Source organism: Sapajus apella, unplaced genomic scaffold (assembly GCF_009761245.1).
Source record: "Sapajus apella isolate SASKATOON/1434 unplaced genomic scaffold, GSC_monkey_1.0 scaffold61, whole genome shotgun sequence".
In the NCBI taxonomy this organism is placed as follows: domain Eukaryota; kingdom Metazoa; phylum Chordata; class Mammalia; order Primates; family Cebidae; genus Sapajus; species Sapajus apella.
In genome coordinates, this window is record NW_022437001.1 from 2,352,361 (window position 1) to 2,379,862 (window position 27,502).

At 34.4% G+C, this 27,502-nt stretch overlaps 1 protein-coding gene and 1 pseudogene across 6 annotated transcripts in view; one reads left to right on the top strand and one right to left on the bottom strand.

Moving 5' to 3' along the window:
• LRBA (LPS responsive beige-like anchor protein) overlaps positions 1-27,502 on the top strand; it is a 726,864-nt gene that overhangs the window by 280,520 nt on the left and 418,842 nt on the right. The window lies entirely within an intron of this gene.
• Positions 3,284-4,676, bottom strand: LOC116529041 (annotated as a pseudogene). Its single transcript, XR_004259348.1, has one exon. The product of XR_004259348.1 is annotated as an obg-like ATPase 1 pseudogene (transcript).

A 27,502-nucleotide genomic window follows, 5' to 3' on the forward strand; every position in this document is an offset into this window, starting at 1 on the left:
TCAAACTCCTGAGCTTGTCTCCCAAAGTGTTGGGATTACATATATGAGACACTACGCCTAGCAAATATAGTAATCTATATATTTTTTTTAGATGAAGAATTAAACGATTTTTTTCCAATTAGCAAGCAAAATATTTGTATTAAGATAGTGAACTTTTTTGTTAGTATTTTAAAATTTTTAAAAATAAACACTTCTATAGTACCACCTATTTTTCTGAGTTCTTAACAAATATAAAGTAAATTATCATAACAATTCTTTGAGGTAAATGTTACTATCTTCAGCCCAGTTTTACAGATGAGAAAACTACAGTGAGACTGAATGATTTGTTCTAGGTCATATAGCTAGTATGTGGTGAAGGTTGACTTTGAACCTGGGTAGTCTGATACCCAGTATAAACTGATGATCTCCTTGCTATGTGGCCTCTCTAACATCATCTATTAAGTGATTTAGTACACATTGTCTCATTTCAGTGCCAGAACACATCTTTGATGTATGCAGGGTAGATTGAGAGAATGTGATTTAGCTTTCATTACAGAACAATTAAATCCATGATTCTGAACTACAACCCAGGTTTCCTAACAATAACCCAGTAGAGTCTGTTCTCATAGTGTCTGTCGACTTCATGGCAGTGTTTTGCTATTGTGATAGTATATTATTGAACATATTCTTTATATTCTTGACAGTTCTAAAGGAATGTGAAACATTTTAACAATTACATATTTTAGTGTTATATATTTTAGGGTAATATAAATACCAATTTTAGAGCTAATCATGATAAATTTTCCAATTTTTCTCTGGAGTTCAAATTTTCTCAGGAGTTCAAGACCAGCCCGGTCCACATGGTGAAACCCCGACTCTACTAAATATACAAAAATTAGCTGGGCATGGTGGTGGGTTCCTGTAACCTCAGCTACTCGGGAGGCTGAGGCAGGAGAATCACTTGAACCCATGAGGTAGAGGTTGCAGTGAGCCAAGATCGCGCTATGGCACTCATGGCACTCAAGACCTGGGCAGCAAGAGTGAAACTTCATCTCAAAAGAAAAAAAAAAAAAAACGTTTATTTTTCTATCCATGATGAACATTGATGCGAAAATCTTCAGTAAAATACTAGCAAACCGAATTCAATAGCATATCAAAAAGTTTATCCATCTCAATCAAGTCGGCTTTATCCCTGGGATGCAAGGCTGTTTCGACATACACAAATGTATAAATGTAATCCATCACATAAACAGAACCAAAGACAAAAACTTCATGGTTATCTCAATAGATGCAGATAAGGCCTTTGACAAAATTCAGCAACGCTTTATGCTAAAAACTCTCAATAAACTAGGTATCAGTGGAACGTATCTCAAATAGTAAAAGCTATTTACGACAAACCCACAACCAGCATCATACTGGGTAAAAACTGGAAGCATTCCCTTTGAAAACTGGCACAAGACAAGGACACCTTCTCTTACCACTCCTATTCAACATGGTATTGGAAGTTCTGGCCAGGGCAATCAGGAAAGAAAAAGAAATATGAAGGGTATTTAGTTAGGTGAAGAGGAAGTCAAATTTTCTCTATTTGCAGACAACATGATTGTATATTTAGAAGACATCACCTCAGCCTAAAATGTTTTTAAGCTGATAAACAACTTCAGCAAAGTCTCAGGATACAAAATCAATGTGCAAAAATCAGAAACATTCTTGCACACCAGTAACAGACAAACAGCCAAATCATGAGTGAACTCCCATTCGCAATTGTTACAAAGAGAATAAAATGCCTGGGAATACAACCAACAAGAGATATGAAGGGCCTCTTCAAGGAGAACTACAAACCACTGTTCAAGGAAATAAGAGGGGACACAAAGAGATGGAAAAACATTCCAAGCTCATGGTTAGGAAGAATCAATATCATGAAAATGGCCATACTACCCAAAGTAATTTATAGATTCAATGCTATCCCCATCAAGCTACCATTGACTTTCTTCACAGAATTGGAAAAAAACCACTTTCAACTTCATATGGAACCAAAAGAGAGCCTGCATAGCCAAGACAATCCCAAGCAAAACAAACAAAGCTGGAGGCTTCACGCTCCCTGACTTTGAACTATACTGCAAAGCCATAGAAATCAAAACAGCGTGGTACTGGTACCAAAACAGAGATGTAGACCAATTGAAGATAACAGAGGCCTCAGAAGTAACGCCACACATCTACAACCATCTGATCTTTGACAAACCTGACAAAAACAAGCAATGTGGAAAGGATTCTCTATTTAATAAACGGTGTTGGGAAAACTGGCTAGTCATATGCAGAAAACTGAAACTGGACAGTTTTCCTTACACCTTATACAAAATTTCCTTACACCTTATGCAAAAATTAAGTCCTTACACCTTATACAAAAATTAACTCAAGAGGGATTAAACACTTAAACATAAGACCTAACACCATTAGGCAATACCCTTCAGGACACAGGTATGGGCAAAGACTTCATGACTAAAACACCAAAAACAATGCCAAAAAAAGCCAATATAGACAAAAGGGATCCAATTAAACTAAAGAGCTTCAGCATAGCAAAAGAAGCTATCATCAGAGTGAACAGACAACTTAGAGAATGGGAGAAAATTTTTGCAATCTATCCATCTGACAAAGAGCTAATATCCAGAATCTATAAGGGACTTAAACAGATTTACAAGAAACAAATTGCTAGTGAGAATGAACACTACTTCATTATAATCACGATAGTTTTAATTTTTAAATGTCTATTTTTTTTCCTCATTCAAGCTATGTTAGTGATTTTCTTACTGATTTCTATATGGCTTTATATGATAAAGGTATTCTCTCTTGTTTTATTTGTTGCAGTATTTACTCTCAGAATTTTGTTTTTATGGTGATTTGTATTATACATTTATAGTCTCTTAAATTTTAATACGATCTGATTTAAAGTTTTTTTTTTAATTGCTTTCCTTATTTATTTATTTATTTATTTGGTTTTGTCAAATGTTTTATTGAGTGTAGACCTCTGGAGTACTGTAAAAGATGCATTATCTGTAGATTCAAAAAGGAGCAAGCCACATTGTCCTCACTGTCAAATGTGTCAGGCTTGGCATACATGATGGAGATTAATGAAGTATCATGAGAGTAATATGTTTCCTGAAAAGCTTCTACAATTTGGAGTAGGGACTTAATCACGTGAAAGGCAAAGCTGTTCACATTTAATGAACTTGCATTTCACATGCGGTACACAGTATTTTAATGTTAAAACAAATAAAAATAGTTTGTCGAAGATTCCCATCTCCCCAACTTTATTTGTCCCATTGATTTTCAGAAATTTTAATTAAAAAAAAATCATATGCCTTTTGGAAGTTGTATGTTTATCTGAGCAATAACTAAATTTTATTTCTTCTTCGGTTGTTGAGGTGTGTTAAATTTAAAGAAGATAGTATCTCCATCTTCAACAATATAATTTCTGCCTTGTTATTTGTACTTTCCAGCAGCCTTGACTGCATTTTCAGAACCTTCCTCTTTAAAATCTTCATATTTCATTACTTCAGCCATAATGAATCCCTTTTCAAAATCTGTGTGGATCTTTCCTGCAGGCTGAGGAGCCTTAGTCCCTTTCCTGATGGTCCGTGCACACACTTCATCTGGGCCTGCAGTTGAAAAGTATTCTAGTTGGAGTGCTGCAAACCCATCCTTAATGATCTTTGGCAAAGCGCTTTGTGTCATGTTCGCTTCCAGATACTTCTGTCTCTCCTCAGCACTCAATTCTTGCAATTTAAGTTCCAAGGCCCCACTAAAAGGAATGACCAAGGCACCTGGGTCATACTTATCCAACCACTCTTTAATTTTTACCAACCATTTGTTTTTCTTTCGAATGTAGTCTTTTTCAGAAAGATTAACCAAGTAGACCATTGGTTTTGAAGTAAAAAATAAGTGTTTATTCAACACTTCAGTCTCTTTGTCATTCCAATCATGATAGAAGCGAACAGGTTTCTTTTGATCTATAACCCAGGATTTTACTTTGCACATTATATCATATTCAGGTTTTAGTTTTTTATCTCCTCCTCTCACAACCACCTTTTCTAGTTTATCTATAATGGGCCCAATCATTTCCTCATCTTTAAGCTGTAGCTCTTCATGTATTATTTCTATATCTCGAATAGGATCTACCCTTCCTTCAGCATGCGTGATATCTTCAAAAGCACGTGTTAGGTGAAAAATGCCATCACAGGCACTAATATGAGATAAAAAAGCATTTCCCAGGCCCCACCCATTGTGAGCTCCTTTCACAAGGCCAGCGGTATCCACTACATTTAGAAAGGCAGGAATTTTGCTTGCTGGTTTGTGGTACTGGCAAAGAAAGTCAAACCTTTCATCTGTCACAGGTACTCTGCTCTCATTAGGATCAATAGTGCAGAATGGGAAGTTTTCTGCTGAAGCCTGACTATTGGTTAATACATTGAAGAAAGTAGATTTCCCAACATTTGGCAATCCAACAATACCAATTTTCAGTGAGGTTCCAAATCTTCCAATGATTGGGGGTGGTTTAATTCCATCACCTCCCTTCTTAGAGGGCATCGTGCTCGGCCTGGGCGATGACACGGGGTCCCAACGGCAGTGAGAGAAAGGTCCTGCCGGCAGCCAGAGGCGGGGATGAAGGAGGAGAGAACACAGGGCACACATGCCGTGGCGGAACGGCTGCTTTCCTTATTTTTAGGTTTAGTAAATTATTTTTCATTTCAAGGTTATTTAAATGTTCTCTTGTGTCTTCTAGATTTTCTGTGGTTTTTATTTTTGTTTATTTATTTATTTTTTTGAGAAAGGGTCTTTTTTGCTCAGGCTGGAGTGTGGTGGTATGATCATGGGTCACTGCAGCTTTGACCTCCTGGGCCTAAGTGATCCTCCCATTTAACCTCTTGAGTACTTGGCCCCACAGGTATGTGCCAGCATGCCTATCTAATTTTTTCTTTCTTTTTTTGAGATGGAGTCTCTCTTTGTTGCCCAGGCTGGCATGCAGTGGCATGATCTCTGCTCACTGCAACCTCCGCCTCCTGGGTTCAAGTGATTCTCTCACCTCAGCCTTCCGTGTAGTTGGGATTACAGGCACCGGCTATCATGCCCACTTAATTCTTGTTTTTTTAGTTGAGACGAGGGCTTCACCATGTGGGCCAGGCTGGCCTTAAGCTCCTAACCTCGGGTGATCCACCCGCCTTGGCCTCCCAAAGTGTTGGGATTACAGGCGTGAGCCACTGCACCTGGCCGCTAATTTTTTAAAAAATTTTTGTAGTGACGAAGTCTCACCATGTTGCCCAGGCTGGTCTCAAACTCCTGGGCTGAAATGGTCCACTGCCTCAGCCTCTGGAGCAGCTGGTACTAGCGATGTGTGACACCATGCCTGGCCATTTTTTAATTTTTTGTAGAGATGGGGGTTTCACTATGTTGCCCAGGCTGGTCTCAAACTCTTGGGCTCATCTGACCCTACCACTTCGACCTCCCAAAGTGGTGGGATTGCAGACGTAAACCACTGTGCCTGACTGATTTTTAATCTTTAAAATATTTGAGATATTTTTATTTGTATTATGTAAGACTCTGATCTGATTTTCTTTAAATGCTTTTAATCAGTTTCTCCAAAACTGTCTTTACTTGGTTTGCCAAGCTTGCTTTATCACATATGACTCTCATGTTTGTTAGGGGCTATTTCAAGGGATTATATTGTGTTTCATATTTTTTTTTCCTTGTTGTCCATCATGCAGTCATTAAGCTAATGGCATATTTTTGTTTTTTTTTTCCTTTTTATTATGTAAATATAAAAATATATAAAAGTAAAAGGAAAAGTATCATAAATACCCACTATCTAGATTTAACAATTTGCTTGATTTTTATTTTGTGCTGAAGTGTTTTAAAGTGTTTTTATACTTTAGTATGAATCTTTAAAATATGAGGATGTTTTCCTATATAGTTACAACATCATTATCATTTTTTAAAATAAGTGACAATAATTCACAAATGTGTTCTAATACCTAATACCCTGATCCCTAGTTGTTTTAAAAATATCTTTACTACCCTAACTCCTTTGACAAGTATCCATTGAAGGACCACACATTACAAATAGTTGTTAAATTTCTTTAATTTTTTTAATTTTTATTTATTTATTTTTGAGACGGAGTTTCACTCATGTTACCCAGGCTGGAGTGCAATGGCACGACCTCAGCTCCCCGCAACCTCCGCCTCCTGGGTTCAGGCAATTCTCCTGCCTCAGCCTCCTGAGTAGCTGGGATTACAGGCACGCACCACCATGCCCAGCTAATTTTTTGTATTTTTAGTAGAGACAGGGTTTCACCATGTTGACCAGGATGGTCTCGATCTCTTGACCTCGTAATCCACCCGCCTCGGCCTCTCAAAGTGCTGGGATTACAGGCTTGAGCCACCGCGCCCGGCCTAAATTTCTTTAATTTTTAAAAAAAATGTTAGGACAACCAAAGCTGACAGAAATTTCTCAAGTACAGTACAATATTTTTAAAAAATCTGAGATATAATTCATATAATTTACAATTCACCCATTTAAAGTGTATAATTTGTTGGTTTTTAGTATATTTAGAGATGTGCCACCATCACCACAATCAATTTTAGAGCAATTTAATCACCCCAAAAAAGAAACCGTGGACCATTTATTATTCACTCCCCATATGTCCCCAAATTACCCCTAGATAGCCATGAATCTGCTTTCCGTCTCTATTGATTTGCCTATTCTGCTGATTTGATAACATTGTAATAATGGTTTTATATGATATGTGGTGTTTGGTGATTGACTTGTTTTACTTGACATAGTATTTTCAACTTTCATACAAGCTATAGGTCTTCTGGGGATGAAGGTGAGATTTTATGATGGGACACTTTCTGGAATTGAGTTCATTTATGTTTCTTTGCATCCTATCATTATTAGTGTTGGAGCAGTAATTTCTTGCAACTTTTGTACATCCTACAAAATGGAAGCCAACATCCATCTAAATTTTTTAAATTTAAATATTGTTTTTAAGATGGAGAATAATTCATAGTTCTAAACATACAATAGAATTTACAGGAAAAACTTTTCTGTATTAGGAGAATCAGTGTTATTAGTTTCTTGTGTTCTCTTCTGCCCCTGAAATATTTTATACAGGGCATACAAATATGTTTTGTGTTATTTTAAATAGATTAATGTATAATATACATACTGTTGTGCACCTTGCTTTTTTTCTTTTTTACTTAAAATAACGTCTTCATGTTACCATGTACTGAGCTTTCTAATTTTTTTTGTACTTTGTATAATAATTCAGTATATTTTTGTGTATCTCTATATTTAATATAACAGGTCTTCATTTATGTTGTTTCCATTCCATGGTATTATGTACTACTGTTTATAGTTTTTTATTCTCCATTTTGTTCGTATATATTCTGTTAGGTAGCTATTGAATTTTACATTTTTCTTTATCATCTATTAAATTATCTTATTGTTTCCTTAATGTCATCCATAAAAATAATGCTGTATATTGGCAAATTTTTAAAACTCATCTTACATTATGCAGATAAATTCTATCAGAAGGGTTTTTTTTTTTTTTTTTTTTGCTTGTTTGTTCTCTGTCACCCAGGCGGTAGTGCAGTGGCCCAGTCTGGACTGACTGAAACTTCTACCTTCTGGGCTCAAGAGATCCTCCCATCTAATCCTCCTGAGTAGCCACCACACCCAGCCATTTTGTATTTTCTGTAGAGATGCAGTTCTCCATGTTTCCCAGGCTTGCCTAGAACTTCTGGCCTCAAACAGTCCTTCCATCTGGGCCTCCCAAAATGTTGGGATTACAGTCTTGAGCCAACACCTCCCACCCTAGGATATATTTTTTTAACATAATAATTTCTAACTTTTAAAAGGATTTTTATAACTATTTAAAAAGTGATCTTGGTTTTCTTTCGTTATATGCTAATGTCATGAAATAAATAGATTGGCCATTTTGTTTTTTTCAAAGGGCCATGCCTGGGACTTATTTATCTATGGGAATAAGTTAATTGTTCTCTAATTCATTTCTAACTGTTGTTAACTATATTATTTCTCTCCTGCATTTCTTTTGTTTTGGTTTACATTTATTTGAATGCTTAGTTTCACTTCTTTTTAAGTAATTAAACCAAGTAAGGGTATGAATTTTCTTCTATTAACCACAGTGGTTTCATCCTTCTTCTTCTTCTTTTTAAAAATGATGTCTCATTTTTATGTTGTAAATAGTCTTTTGTGATGTTGTAGTTAATTTCCAAGGAATTTGTCCTTTATTATTAGCTCAAATTTTGTTATTCTTATTTTGTTACCTATGAGCAGATAGTATGGTCTGTAGAATTCCTAACTTTGACATTTATTGAGGATTTTTAGCTGGCCTAATTTGATACTATGTATATGTTTATAGGCTGTTATGTATGTGTAAAAAAGAAGAACTATAATAAACCACAACATTCTCATCTATAATCATGATAAAATTTCCATTAAGATATTTTAGAACTCAGAGAAATGATTATCAGGCCCTTTGAAAAAAATAAATTAATATTCTAGTCTGTTCTGCAAGAAGATCAGGAAGGCATGATTAGCTCTGTGAAAATTAAATGTGGAAATTGTATTATGGATCAGGTATCAGAACACAGCATAACATATTTTTCATATGGTAAAGTTATCATAACATAACTTTCATATCTAAAGATAATAATTTTCTGGTGTTTAAAAAATACTAGACAATGCCAAAGGAATATATTTTTAGATTCATTTTAGATATTTCTACAATGAAAAGTTAACAAACATTAAAACAGAAAATGAAGTTAGAAAAAATTTGGGTGAATAATATAAATTTTGATAATATCAAGATTCGTAGACAACTGGGAAAGGTATGACCAGGAAGGAGCATACCAGTTGTAATGAGAAAATGCAAATTAAAGCGACAAACCTATTCAAATAGTTTTTCTATCAATGGATGAACAGATAAAAAAGTGAGTTTTTCATACAAGAAAACATTACTCATGTTTATGTACTTGTATATGTAATATAATGTGTGCTGGTATATATTATATATTTATATATGCATCTATATAAATTCTAGAATTTGAAATCACAAGTTGCAGTAAAAATAAAACTTATGTCACAGATTTGTTATAAAGAAGAAAATATAATTCTCCAACAAATATTATTTTCAAGTTTTATTAAATATTCATTTAATATTTTGATTGGTTTTTCTGTCTATTTAGACCCATAATATTACCTATTTTGTTTCATATTTAATGTTAATTTATAACTTTTGTTAGGATATTAATAGGTCTAGGTTTAAATATTTATAAAAATATTTTATTGTTGCTTTGGGGTTAAAACTGTAATGTATTCTTAAGCTATAGATTTTTCAGGATCATATGTATTATGCATGTATTTTTGAATTCTTGGTTTTTTATTATTGGTTACTGCAAATTTCTTGATACTTTTACATGACTTCCTGCATTCTTTATAAATCATGCTCAGCAGCCAGCTTCTCTGCATGATTTGTCTTCAGTAATTAAATTTAGCATTTTCAGCCACTGAAAAATTCGTTGGCCTTTGTGTTCATTTGTGTTTCCTCATGCGTAAAATGTAAGACATCCACATATTTTTAATTCTTTTAGAGTACCATTTTATGGGCTGAGTTTGGCAGTTATGTACTGCGAATGGTTTGCTTTCTTTCACCTTAAAAAGGAATCTAAAACATTAATCTTACATGTTTATTTAAATAGGAATCTGATGTATATCAGATATCTAATGCTGAGTGACTTTCTTCTGGTAGTTTATAAGGGATTTAGATTTTGGATTCTTAGACTATTTTCCTAAATTATTTTTAAAGATATGTAATTTCAGACACCTGTTTTCTCTTTTTTTTATTTTGGGCTTTCTTCTTTTTTTTTTTAAATTGTATTTTGGGACCTGGGGTACATGTGCACATCCTGTATCCTGCAGGATTGTTGCATAAGTACATACATGCCACATCCCGCACCCCCAACACTGCCCTGTCGTCTGCATCAGTCATTTCTCCCTTTGTTATCCCTCCCCATCCTCCCCTCCCCTCCCCTCCCCTCCCCTCCCCTCCCTTCCCCTGCCCTTACCCCTTCCTCCTTCCCACCTAGCCCAGTGAGTGTTGTTCCCTTCCCTGTGCCCAAGTGTTCTCATTGTTCATCAACCGCCTTGAGTGAAAATATGCGGTGTTTGGTTTTCTGTTCTTGTGTCAGTTTGCTGAGAATTATGGTTTCTAGATTCATCCATGTCTCTGCAAAGGACATGAACTCATTGTTTTTTATGGCTGCATAGTATTCCATGGTGTATGTGTGCCACATTTTCCTTGTCCGGTCTATCATTGATGGGCATTTGTGTTGATTCCAGGTCTTTGCTATCATAAACAGTGCTGCAATGAACATACATGTGCATGTGTCTTTATAATAGAACAATTTATAATGCTTTGGATATATACCCAGTAATGGGATTGCTGGGTCAAATGAAATTTCTATTTCTAGGTCCTTGAGGAATCACCACACTGTCTTCCATGGTGGTTGAACTAATTTACACTCCTATCAACAGTGTAAAAGTGTTCCTTTTTCTCCATATCCTCTCCAGCATGTGTCTCCAGATTTTTTAATGATCGCCATTCTAACTGGCATGAGATGGTATCTCAATGTGGTTTTGAGTTGCATTTCTCTAATGACCAGTGATGATGAGCATTTTTTCATATGTTTCTTGGCCTCATATATGTGTTCTTTTGAAAGTGTCTGTTCATACCCTTTGCCCACTTTTGAATGGGTTTGTTTGGTTTTTTCTAAACCTGTTTTCTCTTTTTAAGCATAGATATAAGCAGTTATACAAATCTACAAGTTGAACTGATTACTGTCATTATTTAATGAATCTTTGATTATAACATAGTGGAGTAGTCTTAAATAGGATAAATATACTGGGTGTGGTGGCTCACACCTGTAATCCCAGGATTTTGGGAGGCCAAGGCAGGATGATCACTTCAGCCAAAGAATTTGAGACCAGCCTGGGCAACATAGGGAGACCCCATCTATATACAAAAATTTAAAAAATTAACTGGGCTTAGTGGCATGCATTTGTCATCACAGTTCTTGAGCTCAGGGGTTCAAGGATGCAGTGAGCCATGATGGTGCCACTGCACTCCAGCCTGAGCAATAGCATGAGACCCTGTCTCAATAAAAAGGAAAACAAAAAGAATAAATAAATCTATGTCTTCTTTTACAGTACTTTATTTAAGAAACTGTAAAGCAATTATATGACGGATACTTTTCGATGTGATTAGTTTTTTTGGAAGGTGTTTACTAATATCACCAAGTCACATATCTGTCTTCATGTCTATAATTTAATGCTCATTATTCTTCATTATTTTAAGCCCTTTTGTAGGTAATGTCATTCTTTCTAATACATTGTAAGCATATACCTACTGCTGGCTAGTTTTAATGTCTCAAATGGTTATTCTTTAAAATATTTTAAGAGTTCATATATAAACAGCCAATAGAAATCTGGGTATAGTTTTCACTTGTGGATTGATTTAAAATTATAGTATACAAAATGTTATATTTCAGGTCCCTTATTGAGATTCTGATTTGACCAATTGATGCATAGTGCATGATCAATTGGGCAATTTTAAGTATTTACTAGCCTTATTTCCCAAGTCCACTTTGTTTTTTTCTTCTTTACCTTACATTACATTGTTAAATACAATTTCCTTATGTAATAAAATGACATGATGTAAAATAGAGAGGTAATAACAATGCAAATATTTTTGATTCTGCTGTTAATTAACTTTAATTGCCCATTGTTTTTAGCAGAGTGTCAGTCCATCACTGATGAAAACCATAAAATTCTTATCTAATAACATGGTAGTAAACCTTTATGACTTTGGATTTGGAAATAGATTCTGAGAATACCATGAGCATGAACAAGAAAATAAAAATTAGATAATTGGATGTCATCAAAATAAAAAATTTTGTGCATCACAGGATATTTCACTTTTACCAAGAAAGTGAAAAGATGATCTATAGTATAAGATTTGCAAATCTTTTTTTTACTTGAGACAAGCTCTCTCTCTCTATCTCTCTTTCTCTATCTTTGTCACCCGGGCTGGAGTGCAGTGGCGAGATCATGGCTCACTGTAGCCTCGACCTTCTGAGCTCAAGCAATCCTTCTGCCTCAGCTTCCTGAGTCACTGGGACTCCAGGCATGTGCCACCATGCCTCGCTGATTTTTTTGTGTGTGTTTTTGGTAGAGATGGGGTTTTGCAGTGTTGCCCACCTGGTTGTGATCTCCTGAGCTCAAGCAATCCACCCGCCTCGGCCTACTAAAGTGCTGGGATTACAGATGTGAGCCACCATGTCTATCCTGAGTTTTGCTAGTTTTATATCACTTATATACTGAAGTATTGTACAGAACATGTAATAATGCTTTCAATTTAAAAACAAGAAGACAATCCAATTAAAAAATGGACAAGGGACTTGAGTTTATTTTTCTTCAAATATGAAATACAAATTGCCAACAAACACATGAAAATATGTTTACGAGCAATTGGAAACATGTAGGAGACTGCAAATCCAAACCACAACCATACCCACTGGAATGGCTCAGGTAAAAGGACAATAATGAACATTGGTGAGGATATAACCATATGCTGTTTGTGGAAACGTAAAATGTTGTAGCTGCTATGGAAAACAGTTTAGCATAAACTGATTTCTCAAAAATTTTAACATAGAGTTACCCTGTGACCTAGCAATACCACTTCTAGTTATATATCCAAAAGAATTGAAAATTGTTACTCAGACAAGTACATGTATTTACATGTTCATAGCAGACTATTCACAGTAGCCAAAAGGTGGGAAAAAAAACCTTTGTTGGTTAATTTTATATGTTAACTTGACTGGGCTATAAGGTGCCCAGATTAACGATTATTTCCGGTTGTGTCTGTGAGGGTATTTCCAAATGAAGTTAATATTTGAATTGGTTGACTCAATATAGTATTTTGCTGTCAGTCCAATAGAAAATCTTTTAAGTCAGCTTTCTTCCTGTATTGTCTCTCTTTTGTCTGACCTTTCTCAAGGCAATCTAGCTTGAAGGGAAACTATACCCACCAGCACTACCATTCTCTCTTGAAACTTCTCCTTGGGAACCATTGACCTCAGTTTAACCAAAGCCAATATTTATCTATTTTTTTCTTGTTTTCATAAACCTCATCTCAATATCTAATGTTGTTTACTGTTATCTCCTGCCCATCAACAGAATCTTATTTTCTCTTAATCACTCCTTCTCCATTGCATTTTTTTTTATTGCCTTTATATACTGGGTTTTCTTGGGACTTTATACCTTCTCTTTTTGTCTAGATTTCTTTGCCAATTGATTGGGTCTGTTTCCATGGCTCTTAAATGTTATAATATTCTGATAATTTAAAAATCAAAACTTCATCCATACTTACTTGCTCAACCTAATTTTATATATTTTCTTGGATATCTCACAAACATCACAGTACTGTGTAACCAGATTGTTAAGAGCAAGGGCTCTGGATTCAAACAGCTTAGGTTTTGATATTTTTACTAATACCTTTGTGAATAGCTTCTTAGCTCTCAAGTTTCTTATTTGTGAAATTGAGGGTTGTAATGCAATTGTGAGAAGTGAGATCCATTTGGAACAATGTCTGGCATATAGTGAACACTTGATAAATATGAGCTGCTATGTATCCCTAATTCAAAACTCCAAAATTCAAAATGTTCCAAAATCTAAAACTTTTTGAATGCTGACATGACTTTCAAAGGAAATACTATTGGAACATCCTGGATTTTAGATTTTCAGATTAGGGATGCTCAAGCAGTTAATATAATGCAGATATACCAAATCCAAAACACTTCATCTTCATTGCATCATAATTAATATTTTAAAAGGAACTTTTAATTTTCCTCTACCCTAACCTTCCAAATCAGAAAGACAAGAGTCATCCTTGAATTCTTTTTCTCCTTTCAGCTATAAATTCAGATGTCCTGGGAATGCAATCTTTATATTTTCCCTTGAAATTTTGTACTTCTTTTTTTTTTTTTTTTTTTTTTTTTTTGAGACGGACTCTGGCTCTGGTGCCCAGGCTGGATTACAGTGGCACGATCTCGGTTCACTGCAACCTCCACCTCTTGGGTGCAAGAGATTCTCCCACCTCAGCCTCCGAAGTAGCTGGGATTACAGGTGTGCACCACCATGCCTGGCTAATTTTTGTATTTTTAGTAGAGGTGCGGTTTCACCATGTTGGAGTGGCTGGTCTTGAACTCCTGGCCTCAAGTGACCCACTCACCTTGGCCTCCCGAAGTTCTGGGATTTATAGGCATGAGCCACTGTGCCTGGCCAACGAAATTGTGTACTTCTTACATCATTTCACTCACTTTAGATCTGATAACTCTCTTTCATCTGGATGACAACAACAGACTTTTTTTTTAACTTTAATTTTTGTGGGTATATAGTAGGTCAATATATTGTTGGAGTACATGAAATATTTTTATACAAGCATGTGATGTGAAAAAAATCACATCATGTAATATGGGATATCCATCCCCTCAAGCATTTATCTTTTCTGTTACAAACAACCCAATTATACTGTTTTGGTTATTTTACAAATGTGCGATTAAGTTACTTTGATTATAGCCACTCTGTTGTGCTATCAAATTCTAGGTATTATTCATTTTAACTTTATTTTGGACCCATTAAACATCCTCACCTCCACCCTTCCCAGCCTCTAGTAACCATCTTTCTAGACTCTTTGTTTTTTTTATGGAGATGGAGTCTCACTCTGTCACCCAGGCTGGAGTTCAGTGGTGTGATCTCAGTTCATTGCAACCTCTGCCTCCTGGGATCAAGTGATTCTCCTGGCTCAGCCTCCTGAGTAGCTGGGATTACAGGCGCCTGCCACCACCTCAGCTAATTTTTGTATTTTTAGTAGAGATGAGGTTTCAGCATGTTGGCCAGGCTGGTCTCGAACTCCTGACCTCAGGTGATCCACCTGCCTAGGCCTCCCGAAGTGCTGGAATTATAGGCATGAGCCACTGCGCCTGGCCTAGATTCTTGTTTTTAATCTTACTCCATTAAAATATTTTCTACATATCCGTAAGAATAATGCACATAAACTAGATCATTCTCTTCAGTGGTTTTCTATTGCATATTACACACACACACACACACACACCCTCCCTCCCTCCCTCCCTCCCTCTCTCCAAAGTACTTATCCTGTCTGTTGAGGCCCTGCACTAGCCCATTTTATTTTCTGCTGTACCCTCCATGGCATTTTGCATTTGCCACACTAAAATTTTTTCAACTTTTCTAACAGTGTTGATCCCTTTCTTCCTTTAGAGCCTCTAGTATATTCATTTAAGAAATATTTATTGAGAACTTACTGTGTACAAGGCACTGTTCTGGGCTTGAGAATATAAGCATTTCTAAAACTGACATGAATACCTGATCTCCTGGAACTTTCATTCTTCTGAGGGGAAATAGATAATAAACACTTAAAATAAGTAAAATATATACTGTTTTAGATGGTGAGTCTAAAGATAGACACAGGAAAGTGCTCTTGAGAAAACATAGATGTAGTGTGGCCATTTTAAATAGGATGATAGGAAGGCCCTCGCTGAAAAGGTGATTTAAAGGATCTGAAGGAGCAGCTCATGGAGTAGCAGAGGGAAGAATTTTCCAGACAAAGGAAACAAATAGTACAAAAGCTGTGAGGCATATATTAGGACTATAATACTGCCAGTATTGTTGGGTTAGAGTGAATGAAAGGGTGAACAGAAGGAAATGAGTGTAAAGAGTTTATGTGGGGCCAGATCATGTAAAGCTATTGCAATGACTTTGATTTCTAGAATTGAGAAACTCTTGGAGGGTTATAAACAGAGAAGTGATATAATCTGAGTAACATTTTAAATAGATGACTCTGGTTGCTCTTTTAGGAGGGGACTGAAGGGAAGCAAAGGCAGGGATAGAAAGATCAGTGTGTTAAAATGATTGAGATAAGAAATGATGACTTGGACTTGGCTAGTCACAGTGAAGGCAGTGAGAAGTGGCTGCATAATAATTTTGTTTCAGAGCTGACAGGCTATGCTGATAGATTTAATGTATTATATGAGAGACAGAAGGGGAACAAGACATGACTGAAAGATTTTTGTTTGAGCTGCTAGAAGAATGGAGTTGTACAAGTGAAAGGTAAGACTTTAGAAGAAGCACCTTAGGGACACGTCAGTAGCTCAGTTTTGAACATGTTAAGTTTGAAGTGCCTATTAGATATTCAACTAGAGACTTCCATTGGAGTTGGATATGGAAATTTGACATTCATGAAAAAGTCTAGGCTTGGATTACAAATTTGAGAATCTCCGTTGTATTGGTGGTATTTAAAGGCATAAGTTGGAATAAAGTCACCAAGTGAGTGAATATAGCTATAAACTGTAGTAGCTGTGTAGAAAACCTGAAGAGTTAGTGATTCTGAAAGTGTATTTTTAAAAGTTTTGAGAAGAATGATAAACTATGTCAAATGATGCTGATATTTCAAGCAACACTGGGATTGATAACTGTTCTTAGCAAAGTGTGTGTTCTTCCTTATGCTGTTTTCTTGACTACTAACTTAAACAGTTAAGTTTAATTGGCACATAATATTTGTACGTATTTACAGGGTACAGTGTAATGTTTTAATATATATTGTGTAGTGAACAATTCAGGGTAATTAGCTTATCCATTATCTCATACATTGATCGTTTCTTTGAGGTGAGGACATTCAAATCCTCTCTTCTAGCTATTTTGAAATATACAATACAATATTGTTAGCCATAGTCACCCTAGTGTTCAATAGAACACCAGAACTTAGTCCTTCAATACAACAGCAGTTTTGTGCCTGTTGACCAATCTCTCCATGTCTCCACTTTCCCCCTACCCTCCTCAGCGTTTAGTAACCACTATTCTATACTTCTCTGAAATCAACTTGTTTAGATTTCACATGTGGTGGAGTCATATGGTATTTGTCTTTTTGTACCTGACTTATTTTACAGTACTTAACATAATGTTCTCTATGTCTATGTTGTCGCAGATGACATGATTTCCTTTTTTATGGGTATATAATATACCAGTGCATATGTACACCACATTTTCTTTATCCATATATTGATGGATCCTTAGGTTGATTCCATATTTTGGCTGTTGCGAATAGTGCTGCAATAAACACGGAAATGCAGATATCTCTTTGGCAGATATCTGTCTCAGATATCTCTTTGTTGATTTTATTTCCTTTGGATATGTACCCAGTAGTGGGATTGCTGCCTCATTTGGCAGTTCTCTTTCAATTTTTAAAAGAACCTCCATATTCTTTTCCTTAATGGTTGTACTAACTTATACTCTCACTAACAGTGTATAAGTAACAATTAACTTTTAGGTTCTTGTAAGTCACCTGCTCAGAAGCCTTTTTGACCACCCTACCAGAGTGTCTTTCTGCTACAGGAAATTCTCTATCTTAGCCCTTTGAAAATTGATTTCATAACTAACAACTTAGTAATTTCTTTATTTGCTTGTTATTATTTCGTAAAACACTGTAAGAATTGAAAACATACTTGTCTTTTGTTTTGTTTTGTTTTTCAGTTCCTAGTGAAGTATATACATACTAGATCAGTAACTATTTGTTTAATGGATAAAATGCTACAATCCCTTGGAATTCTATTAGATTTAAAAGTGTGAGTTTTTAAATTTAGCATTTGCTTCTTTCTCTTATTGGAGTTTATAAAATAGTTACTAATATTTGTGGAATGCTTTTTATGTGCCAATAAACATTATATTATACTGGCTGATTATCTACATCCTTAATTTGATATTTTAGGCTAGAATCAATGTGAATATTTTTATTAGATAATATTTTATAGGATTAAATTCTCTCGAGATTATAGTTTGTTTATAAATGCAGTAGGAAATCATTTTAACAAACAGGAAAAATGACCTTCAGAGGAAAAGGAAGTATTTACACTGTTCAAAAATTCCCCAACTTTTTGTGTTTACAGGAGTTGTCCTCTGATTTAAATACCACTTTAGGTCACCAGTAAAGAAAGTTTATTCTAGGTTACAACTGGTGATATCACTTAAATAGTTGCCTCATCCTTTTTATCATTAACCCTCCTTTTTTTCCATTCCAGCCAGTCTTACAGTATTTTTGAACTCCCATTAATAGTATATGTGTATGCTTTACTTTGTAGTTATTTGCTTCCATGTCTTGGTCTCCTCTTTAAATCCCAAACTTTCTGGGAAACACTTATATACCCCATTCTCCCAGCATAGTGCTTTTCACATAGCAGTTACTTAATATGGTAAGTTGGAAAGTTGATGGATGTGGCATCTTTGCGTTTAAAAATATGTATGTACCTCTGTTCACTTGTCAGACATATTTGGCCAAATCTTGGCAATGAGATAGGAGGGTTTGATAAATAGAATTAGAAATGTTTTGGCTCAAAATGTTGTGAAGTAGCTCATACAATTGTGTAGTACATTAATCTAGAGGTATAATATGCATGTGCACCTGTAAATGACTATTTGATAAGAATATCAATATAGGATTCCATGGTCAGTGTCTACTTTTTTGGGTGTTTACCCATTATAGGTTTAAGTAGAAAGATAAATAGCAGTTTAGTAACCTTTTAGTACTTGCAAGTTACTAAAAATAAAGAAATTTAGATTTTACTTTTAATCTTTAATTTTTTTATAATTATGGCAAGAAAAATTATGTACATATGAAATATGGCATTTATTAATGCATAGTAGCATAGTATATGCTTACTGTTTGTAGTATTACTGAGTGTATCCATTTAAATAAAGAAATGATGGCATGATACCTGGATAATAATTTTCAGATGATTTATTTTGGCAAATCATAAAACTGCATTTTTGGTGAACAATATGTGAAGAAGATGCTGTGTTTTATGAGAGCAGATTTTTTTTATTTTGTGGAAAATTAAAAGAAGAGTAAGTGGAGTGAGCATATACCTTATATCCTCACTCCACTTACTCCTCTTTTAATAGAGCCCATAAAATATTTTAAGTAGGTTATTATTGTAAAATTTAAATTTCTATGTTTTGTACCTTTTGGATGAGCTTTTCATGGTTTCCTTACACATATTTTGTTTTGAATATCAAAGAACAATTTTATTTACTGTGTTAATACCTGCCCTAATAGGAACTGTTAATATTACCATAATAGTTTTTTTCCTCTTGTTAGAATGAAGTTAAAAATGATTAATTCAAACAAACAGTCTGAGTAACAATATGAGCATCTTGTTCTGGATTCTTTACTATGTAAACAGTACTTTATTCCCCCTCATCATTCCTATCACTTAACACAATACCTGGCAGATAATAGATTAAGATTGTAGAATTAAAGATATCTGCTTTATATTGTAATATAACATAATTTTTCTTTTGCCTTTTGTAAGGGAAAGAAAATTTTATTTGACAATGATATATAAAAGCAGGAAACCCATGTGTACTTCTTAAATTACACGGTATTATATTAACCAGTAATTTTTCCCTAATTCTTTCCATTTTCTTTTCTCAACCTGTTGACCAATGTACTAGCCACGATTCAGTTTTCATGTAATTTTATTGTTTATCCTATTAGTTTATGTTACTTAAAAAACTAAAGCAAATATAGATAATGAAAGTAGATAATAAGGAAATCCTGGAGAGATAACTTTAATTAGCAATTTTTATGTCGTCACTAGTACACTGTAGGTTATTTTTATTCGTAGCAAGACTTTCTTGATGAAGGAATCTGGTCCCACCTCTTAAATCTTCTTAATTACCCCACAATGTTTGCTTCAGTGTTGGAGCTGTATCATCAGAACATTATTTAAACAAAAGTTAAAGTCCAAAGCATGTTTGCTCCCAGTATAATTCTTCATGGGTGTATGGTCTTCACAGCAATGTAGTTGTGTTTGTCATTAGTGCATCTAAAAAACAAGGATTTGTCCTTCATGTCATCATGTTCAAATATCACTTAGTCTTAAAAACGAAATGCCATCTTAGCAATATCAGTGCAATTTTCAAATTGTAATGAAAACTACTTAGCTAGTTTTTGGGTTCTATTAGTAAATCTTTATTAATCAGTTCCTGAATACATTCAGTTCTGGTCTTATTGAAAAGTGTTACCTGAACTACATTTGTTGCCATACATATCTCACCAACATTTTAAAGAAAATGCTTATGATGTAGTCTTTCACTAACACTTGGCAATTGTGCACATACAAAACATAAAAATAAAACATGCATATTTAAATTTTGGCAACCTGATGTGATATTTTATAAGTACACCAAACAATGTGATTTATGTGAAATATTAAACGTCTGCTTTTGTTGACTTCTTCAGTATTTTTTCCAGTATTTCATTTGACTTTGAACAATTTTCTTTTCATTTTTTACTTAATTTGTTTAAGTTTTAATTGTTTTATTTATTATATCTTTGCACATACCCACACTTTAATTTGAGTTCTTAATCATTTATGGCTACAAAACTGCTGCCATCTCTCAACTGTTCAGAAACATCGCCAGGATAACCTGTTGATCTGACAAAGCTAAATTGATTACATACTTCAGTAAGTGATAAGGCAACCTGGACTATATCTTAGAAGGATCTCAGTGTGAGAGGTTGGGGTGGATATTTATAGAGTTTCCAGGTATGGACTCAAGTGGATTACATCTTAGGTCTTTCAGTATGAGGTTTGATTGGGGTTGGGTATCAATTTGTCATAGAAGATTTTGGGATTGGGAGAAAGTGAGACAACAGTTTTGATGTAGGTGTTGATTAGTAAACAGTTGATAAGTGAAGTTTCTGCCTGACTAGTATTCACATAAGAGTAATTTAGTGAGATGTAAACTTTTTCGAAGTTAGTCCACTGATTATGTGCTTGGATGCTGTGGCCATGTCTACTTGCTATACACCTTTCTAAGTTCCTCGAGTTCTGTACTTATTTCATTGTGGAATGTAAAGAAGTGGTACTTAGACTTGCATCAGAAACATCGATTGACCATTCTTGAATAGCACACCTCTAAACTATCAGACTCACTCACAAACTAATTCAATATTTTTGTTAGGAGCGCGCTCATCTGATCTCTATCAGCAGCCAGAAATGGTCAAAGTTTATTTCACATATGCCCAGAGATCCTTCTGTGCCTTATATCTTTGGTTTTACATGGGAAAAATGTGATAATTGCATTTATTGATTTAATAAAAGTGTCTCCGTTTCACTGTTAGCATTGTAAATCCCTTTAACTCATCCATAATTTCATCAAACTGGAATTGATATGTTTAAAACTCATTGCTTTAGGTGGTCAGGTATCTCAGACAATACTGTGAATAGGGATAGGCCACATTATTGTATCTGTATTACATTCTTGGGCTTGCAGAAAAATTTACTTCCCTTATTAAACAAATATTGTTAAAACATAAATTTAAAAGAATAGGTTTTATTATACTTTGTCATGTTATAGTTACATAGGCAAAAAGAATACTGCTAAAACCAAAAGTTTGAAAATCAATCTCCTGGACTTTTTGCCTGTCATTTCCTTTTGTTGAGTGATTTTTTCTGAGTTCCTGAAATGCTCTTCACAGGAAAAATTGTAAGGAATATTGCCTCCTGAACATAGGACAGAATAATGTAATGTGCCAACTGTCCTTCTTTACTTGTATATAGCAAACAGTGCTTTGTATAGACAATGGCTGATAAACTGAGATGTCATTGATTATTTTTTTTAATGGTACAGATTATCATTATACAAACACAATTTTATGATTGAATTACAAGGTACTGCTGCCGGATGCAGTGGCTCATGCCTGTAATCCCACCCCTTCAGGAGTCTGAGGCAGGAGGATTGTGTGACTCCAGGAGTTTGAGACCAGCATGAGCAATATAGCAAGACCCCATGTCTACAAAAAAAAAAAAAAAAAAAAATGCTGGGCTTGGTGGCATTTGCCTGTAGTCTTAGCTGCTTGGAAGGCTGAGGTGGACAGATTGCTTGTGCCCAGGAGGTCGAGGCTGCCGTGAACTCTAATCGGGCCACTGTACTATGGCCCAGGTATGACAGAGCAAAACCCTATCTCAAAAAAGAAAAAAAAATACTATGGTCTTAATTGTATGGGTTTTCTTTGTGGCCTTTCTAAAACATGTTTTTGTGTGTTTTCTCCTAAATGTGTGTATGATGTATTATTTGGAAAAGAACCACTCTTTATTCTGCTTATTAAGTAAGAATCTCTTTTGATTTTGCCGTTTTATAGCTTGGTAGTATTCTTTGATGTCTTTTATGTATGTTGCTATTTTCTCTCCTTGACATGTCTTGTCCAGTAGAATTATAATCATAAGCATACTTTTTTGGCAGTAAATATTTTGCTATATTCAAGAACTTTTTTGGTGCTTCATTCTTGCCAGTAAATATGCAGTTTTGTTATTAGGTGACAGTTAAGGAATTTTCTGAGGAGAGAACGTAACATGAAAATATTACTTCTGGAGAAAACTGTAAACTTTTACCTTACATTATATTTTCATTAGGACAATGTTTGGCATTCCTTTGGACAGTTAAAGTTTTTTATTTTCCCTCAATCAATTGTGACCACATTTTTTTTTTATTCCTGTAATATAATCATCAACATGTTAATGTATCTGGATTACCTTAGAACTTTGTGATTCGTAGTTATTGTTCTTAAAGGATTTCTTACAAAGCTTGGCCCTTACTGGATATTTAGACATTGAGGCTGGGATTACTAATAACATTAATAGTAGCTATGATTTATTGCATACATTTTATGGGTCAGATATACATTAATTCATGTAATCCTTACAATAAATAACCCATGAGCCAGGTGGGCATTATTTATTATCTCTGTTTCACAGATGAAGAAAAAACAAAGACATTAATAAATTGCTCAGTAATTTCAACTCAAAACTTCATGTTCTGCTCTTTTAATCACTATAGTATACTGCCTCTCCTTGAGCTGCACAAGAAGAATTGAGTAAAAAATGATTTCACTTCCTTAATAAGAAATGGACTAGATAGGGTGTCATTATATAATGATGAGCTCTTTTAAATGAGTACCTTTATAAACCTTGGAAACATCAGTGAGTAAACTTTGGAATTCAAAAGAGACCCGTTGATGATACTGAGCATGATATTATTGTCATCAAATATCATCAAAATGATGATATTATTGTCTCCGTTCCTGTATTTGTTAAATTGCACAAATAATTTTTACTTTGTCACTTTGTGTCCCAATTATCATTACTCTGGTAGGATAAGTTATACAGGAGTGTGTTTAAAAGTAATTTTTACAACTGCTGGGCATATGTACCTTTATAGTTATTGGTGATTTCTTACATATTCTTTAGAAAGTAGTGAATCTTACTAAATAAACTTGGCATTTTGCTTCAACATACCAGAGAATGCTATTTTTAAAATACAACTTTTGAAATTATATTGTGGTTGAAAATTTAACTTCCAGCTGGGCTTGGTGGGTCACGTATGTAATCCCAGCACTTTGGGAGGCGGATGTGGGTGGCTGACTTGAGGTCGGGGATTTGAGACCAGCCTGGCTAATGTGACAAAAGTCTTTCTCTATTAAAAAGGCAAAAAAATTAGCTGGGTATGGTGGTGTGCATCTGTAGTTCCAGCTACAAGAGCTGAGGCAGAAGAATTATTTGAACCTGGGAGGTGGAAGTTGTAGTGAGCTGAAATTGTACCACCGCACTCCAGCCTAGGTGACACAGTTAGACTCTGTTCCCAAAAAAAAAAAAAGAAAACTTCTTAGATTTGAGTTTTCTGTTTCACTGTGTTTCCTATATGCTATACCTGAAACCTATGATTTTAACCACAAAAGGGTCTCTCTGTGCATATGAATATATTATCATTGACCTCTAGTTAATATGAAGTTCAGGTAAGGCAAGTTTTTTTCATTGGGGTTCATACTGAAACTTTAAATTTTTTTTTTTGATGTGGCTTTCTTTTTTTACATCTATTATTTATGAACTTATTTATGAGATAGTGCCTGGGAATTAGTGGTGCAATCTGTGGTGCAATCTGTGCTTTTTGGGGGATGTTTAGCTCTCAGTCAGATATAGAATTGTACACTTAAGCTTCAATAACAGTATCTTTTAGCCAAGTGAACTGACGTGTTGAATTTGCACGCAGAGACCTAAAGTGTAGTTCTAATAAACAAGGGCCTCTTTTTCTTCTAATTAATGAGTCTACATCTTTCCTCACATTATTGGCACATGAGGATAGATAGCCATAGGAGGTAAAGCACTCATTCTTCACTGCCTTGTTTAGGGTCAAAGTAATTAACATGTAAGTAATATATAAAGATTAGCTAATTATCTGAAAAAGAGGAAAAGTAGGGAATTTGGTAGGTCTTTTTGGCTCATGTTTACTACCTATAATCAAGAGCTGGGCTAGAATATATTCTTTTTCTGTGAATGGAAAATGATAAGGTAATTAAATATAGTAACTTTTTTTTTACTTTGACCCAATATTTCTGAGGACTTCTTCCCCCTATTTTATTAGCATTTGTTTATTGTCTAAAGCTTTCTGATTTTTGTCTTTGTGACTTCTGAGCTTCCACCCTGTGTAGTACCACTGTATACTTGTAATTGCCACTTGAAATTTCTTATAAGAAGCCCCACTTTTGGGGGGAGATTTTCTAAAACTGTATATTCCCCTGTCATCTCCTCCTCCATTTTTTCCCATCTGAGTAAATATCACCTCCATTTACTTACTTGCTTACACAAATCACTCATTACTTATTTTTTCCCTTACTCCACACTTCATGTCCATCATCAAGTTCTGTTTATTTTGCCTCTAAATACATTTGTTATCATTACTGTTTTGTGTTATCTTAACCATCATATCTGTAGTTTAAAACACATGGAGTAATCTCTTGTCTCATTTTTTTCCCTACCAATGTTTTCTTTCGTTTACACAGAATAGCCAGGGTAGTCATTCTGAAATTTAGTTTATGCTGTTCATGCATAAAAACATCCAGTTCCTTCTCATTGCTCTTAGGTTAAACCTATAATCCTTAATATCACCCACAAAACCTCATTCCCCTTTTACCTTATGCTCCTAGTCACAATACCCATTTATTCATCCTAACTTGTACTAATCTTTTAGATTTTCCGTCAAGTGTCACTTTTACACAGAAGCCTTCTCTGCTTCTCATCCATTAACCCCACCAATGACTCAATGTAAACCTATATCAGATCTTTCTGTTATAATGTCTCATAGCACTTAATAATTGTTTGTAATTATATATTTACTTCCCTGATTATTTCCTGCCTGGTTTTTTGTGTGCTTAATGAAGATAGGAATTCTATGTCTATTCATAACATATCTGTAGTGCCTGGTACATCACCTATACATAGTAGGTGCTCAGTAAATAATTATTGAATAAATGACTACTAATTACAGTCCACACATTTGATTTCTTTTTTTCCTGATTAAAAGTAGTAAGGCTTGTTCTCTGTGGAAGCAATATGGATTATGCATGAAAAAGGCCATTGTAGAATAATTTTCAGCCTATTATTTGCAGGTGTGATAGGTTAATAATAGTATCTCAAATGATTATGATTGGTTGCTTTAGGTCTTTAATCCAAAAACATGCTGATTGTGTTTGAAATTAAGAAATAAGGCATTTGATTTATGAAATACAGTTTAGCACACTTTACGTAAAAATTGTAAGGCACATTGTTGGCTACATTTTTTTGCGATCTTCTCTGCTACTTAAGATTAATTTAATTTTGAAACAGTGTGTTATAATGTGATAAAAGGAACATGGTTTCCAAAGACATATTCAGGTCCTAGGCTTCACAACTTATTAGTTGGAAAATATTGGACAAAATTCATTGAACATCTCTGAGTCTTAATTTCCCTTCTATGAAATGGATATAATGAAACTTTAATAAAACATTTATTGTAGAGAGTAAAATCATATAATGTATGTTAAAACACATTATAAATTATGTTAGTAATTATCATTGTTGCTATTATTGTGACTACTAGTATAGAATTTGAAGGTCATGAATAGCCATGCCAGAATCTTCGAGAAATTTAATGTATATTAAAGGAAAGGTATTAAGACTGAAAGGATTATACTCATTAACAATTCGAATTTGGATTTTTTTGTTCTGAATAATATTGAACTATGTAGACTCCAGCTTAAGAAACTCAAACTCATAGAATTTCTGGCTTTATTATATAACTTTTAAATGCATTTCTGTTATAAAATGCCAGCTGGCTTAGAATACAGATAGGAAATGCATTTTCTCATATGAACTATTATTTATTTTGTTGGTATCTTTTTTAAAAATTCAATTTTCTAGCATTTTATAAAGCATGTTTTACTACAAAGCTTCAAAAATGAAATAGTTGAAATAGCATTTGTGAAATCGTCATAAGGATCTGATAACAGTATAAATAAATTGAAACTTAGGTAATTTACCAGTTTTATTTTTTGATACCATTTTCTTTGTGTTTAAAAAGGATTATTCATTAAGTTTTTTATTTAAGTCATGGAAACCATTTCAGCTGACTTTATAACATAAAATCATGAGATATATTTATCTCATGATTTCTTCTATCAAAGCAGAAAGAAGTGAATTATTGAAAAGATAAAAATAAATTTGTTTGCTTTCTGTCAGAGTTCATATCCACAGCCAACCTTGATAGAAGACCAGAATGATTTAGACAAGTTTGCTTTGGAGATTCATAACATATGCTTGCTGGACAGAATTGAGTTATCTCTGCTCTGGAGAGTAAGTTATTGTAGCAGGAGCTGACAGAGATGAAGATAACTGAGGGAAATTCAATTACCTTTTAGTGTTTTCTTTCTAATAGGATTCTTAATGTGAAAAAGATCCTTAGATGATGCGCCTCTGTTACTAGTGAGATTTGCCTTGATACCTGTTTCCAGAATACTGTACTATGAACTATCAGTTCCAGGCCCTCGTTAAGTATGAAATAGGCTGCTTACTGTTAAGGGTAGTTTTGATTGAAAGGCCTTGTTTTTCCTTTACTTGATATCATTGGTAATTTTTGTAATCATTGACTAATCTTTGATTTTCATTAGCAAGTATGATTTTGAATGAAGTTATTGTTTAATATGTTGAGAATTTTTTTATTTTTCTTAAATGACCTTTCTGAAAGTATGTTGCAGCTTCTCACTATTTATATATTCGTGCCTCTGTCTAATCATCATATGCTAGAGCTTGATAACCTTGTTTAAATGCTGCTAGAATTCTCAAGCTTCCATTTTCACTCTTGCTTTTTGATTCTTCCAGACTTTTTGCTAGAATGGTGTCTTTATTGTCACACTCCATCTATTTTTCAGTGTCAGTAGTTTGGCTTCTCTCCTCTCCTTTTCATCCCCAATCCTAGGACATATGGATTAAAATTGTTCTTTTCAAT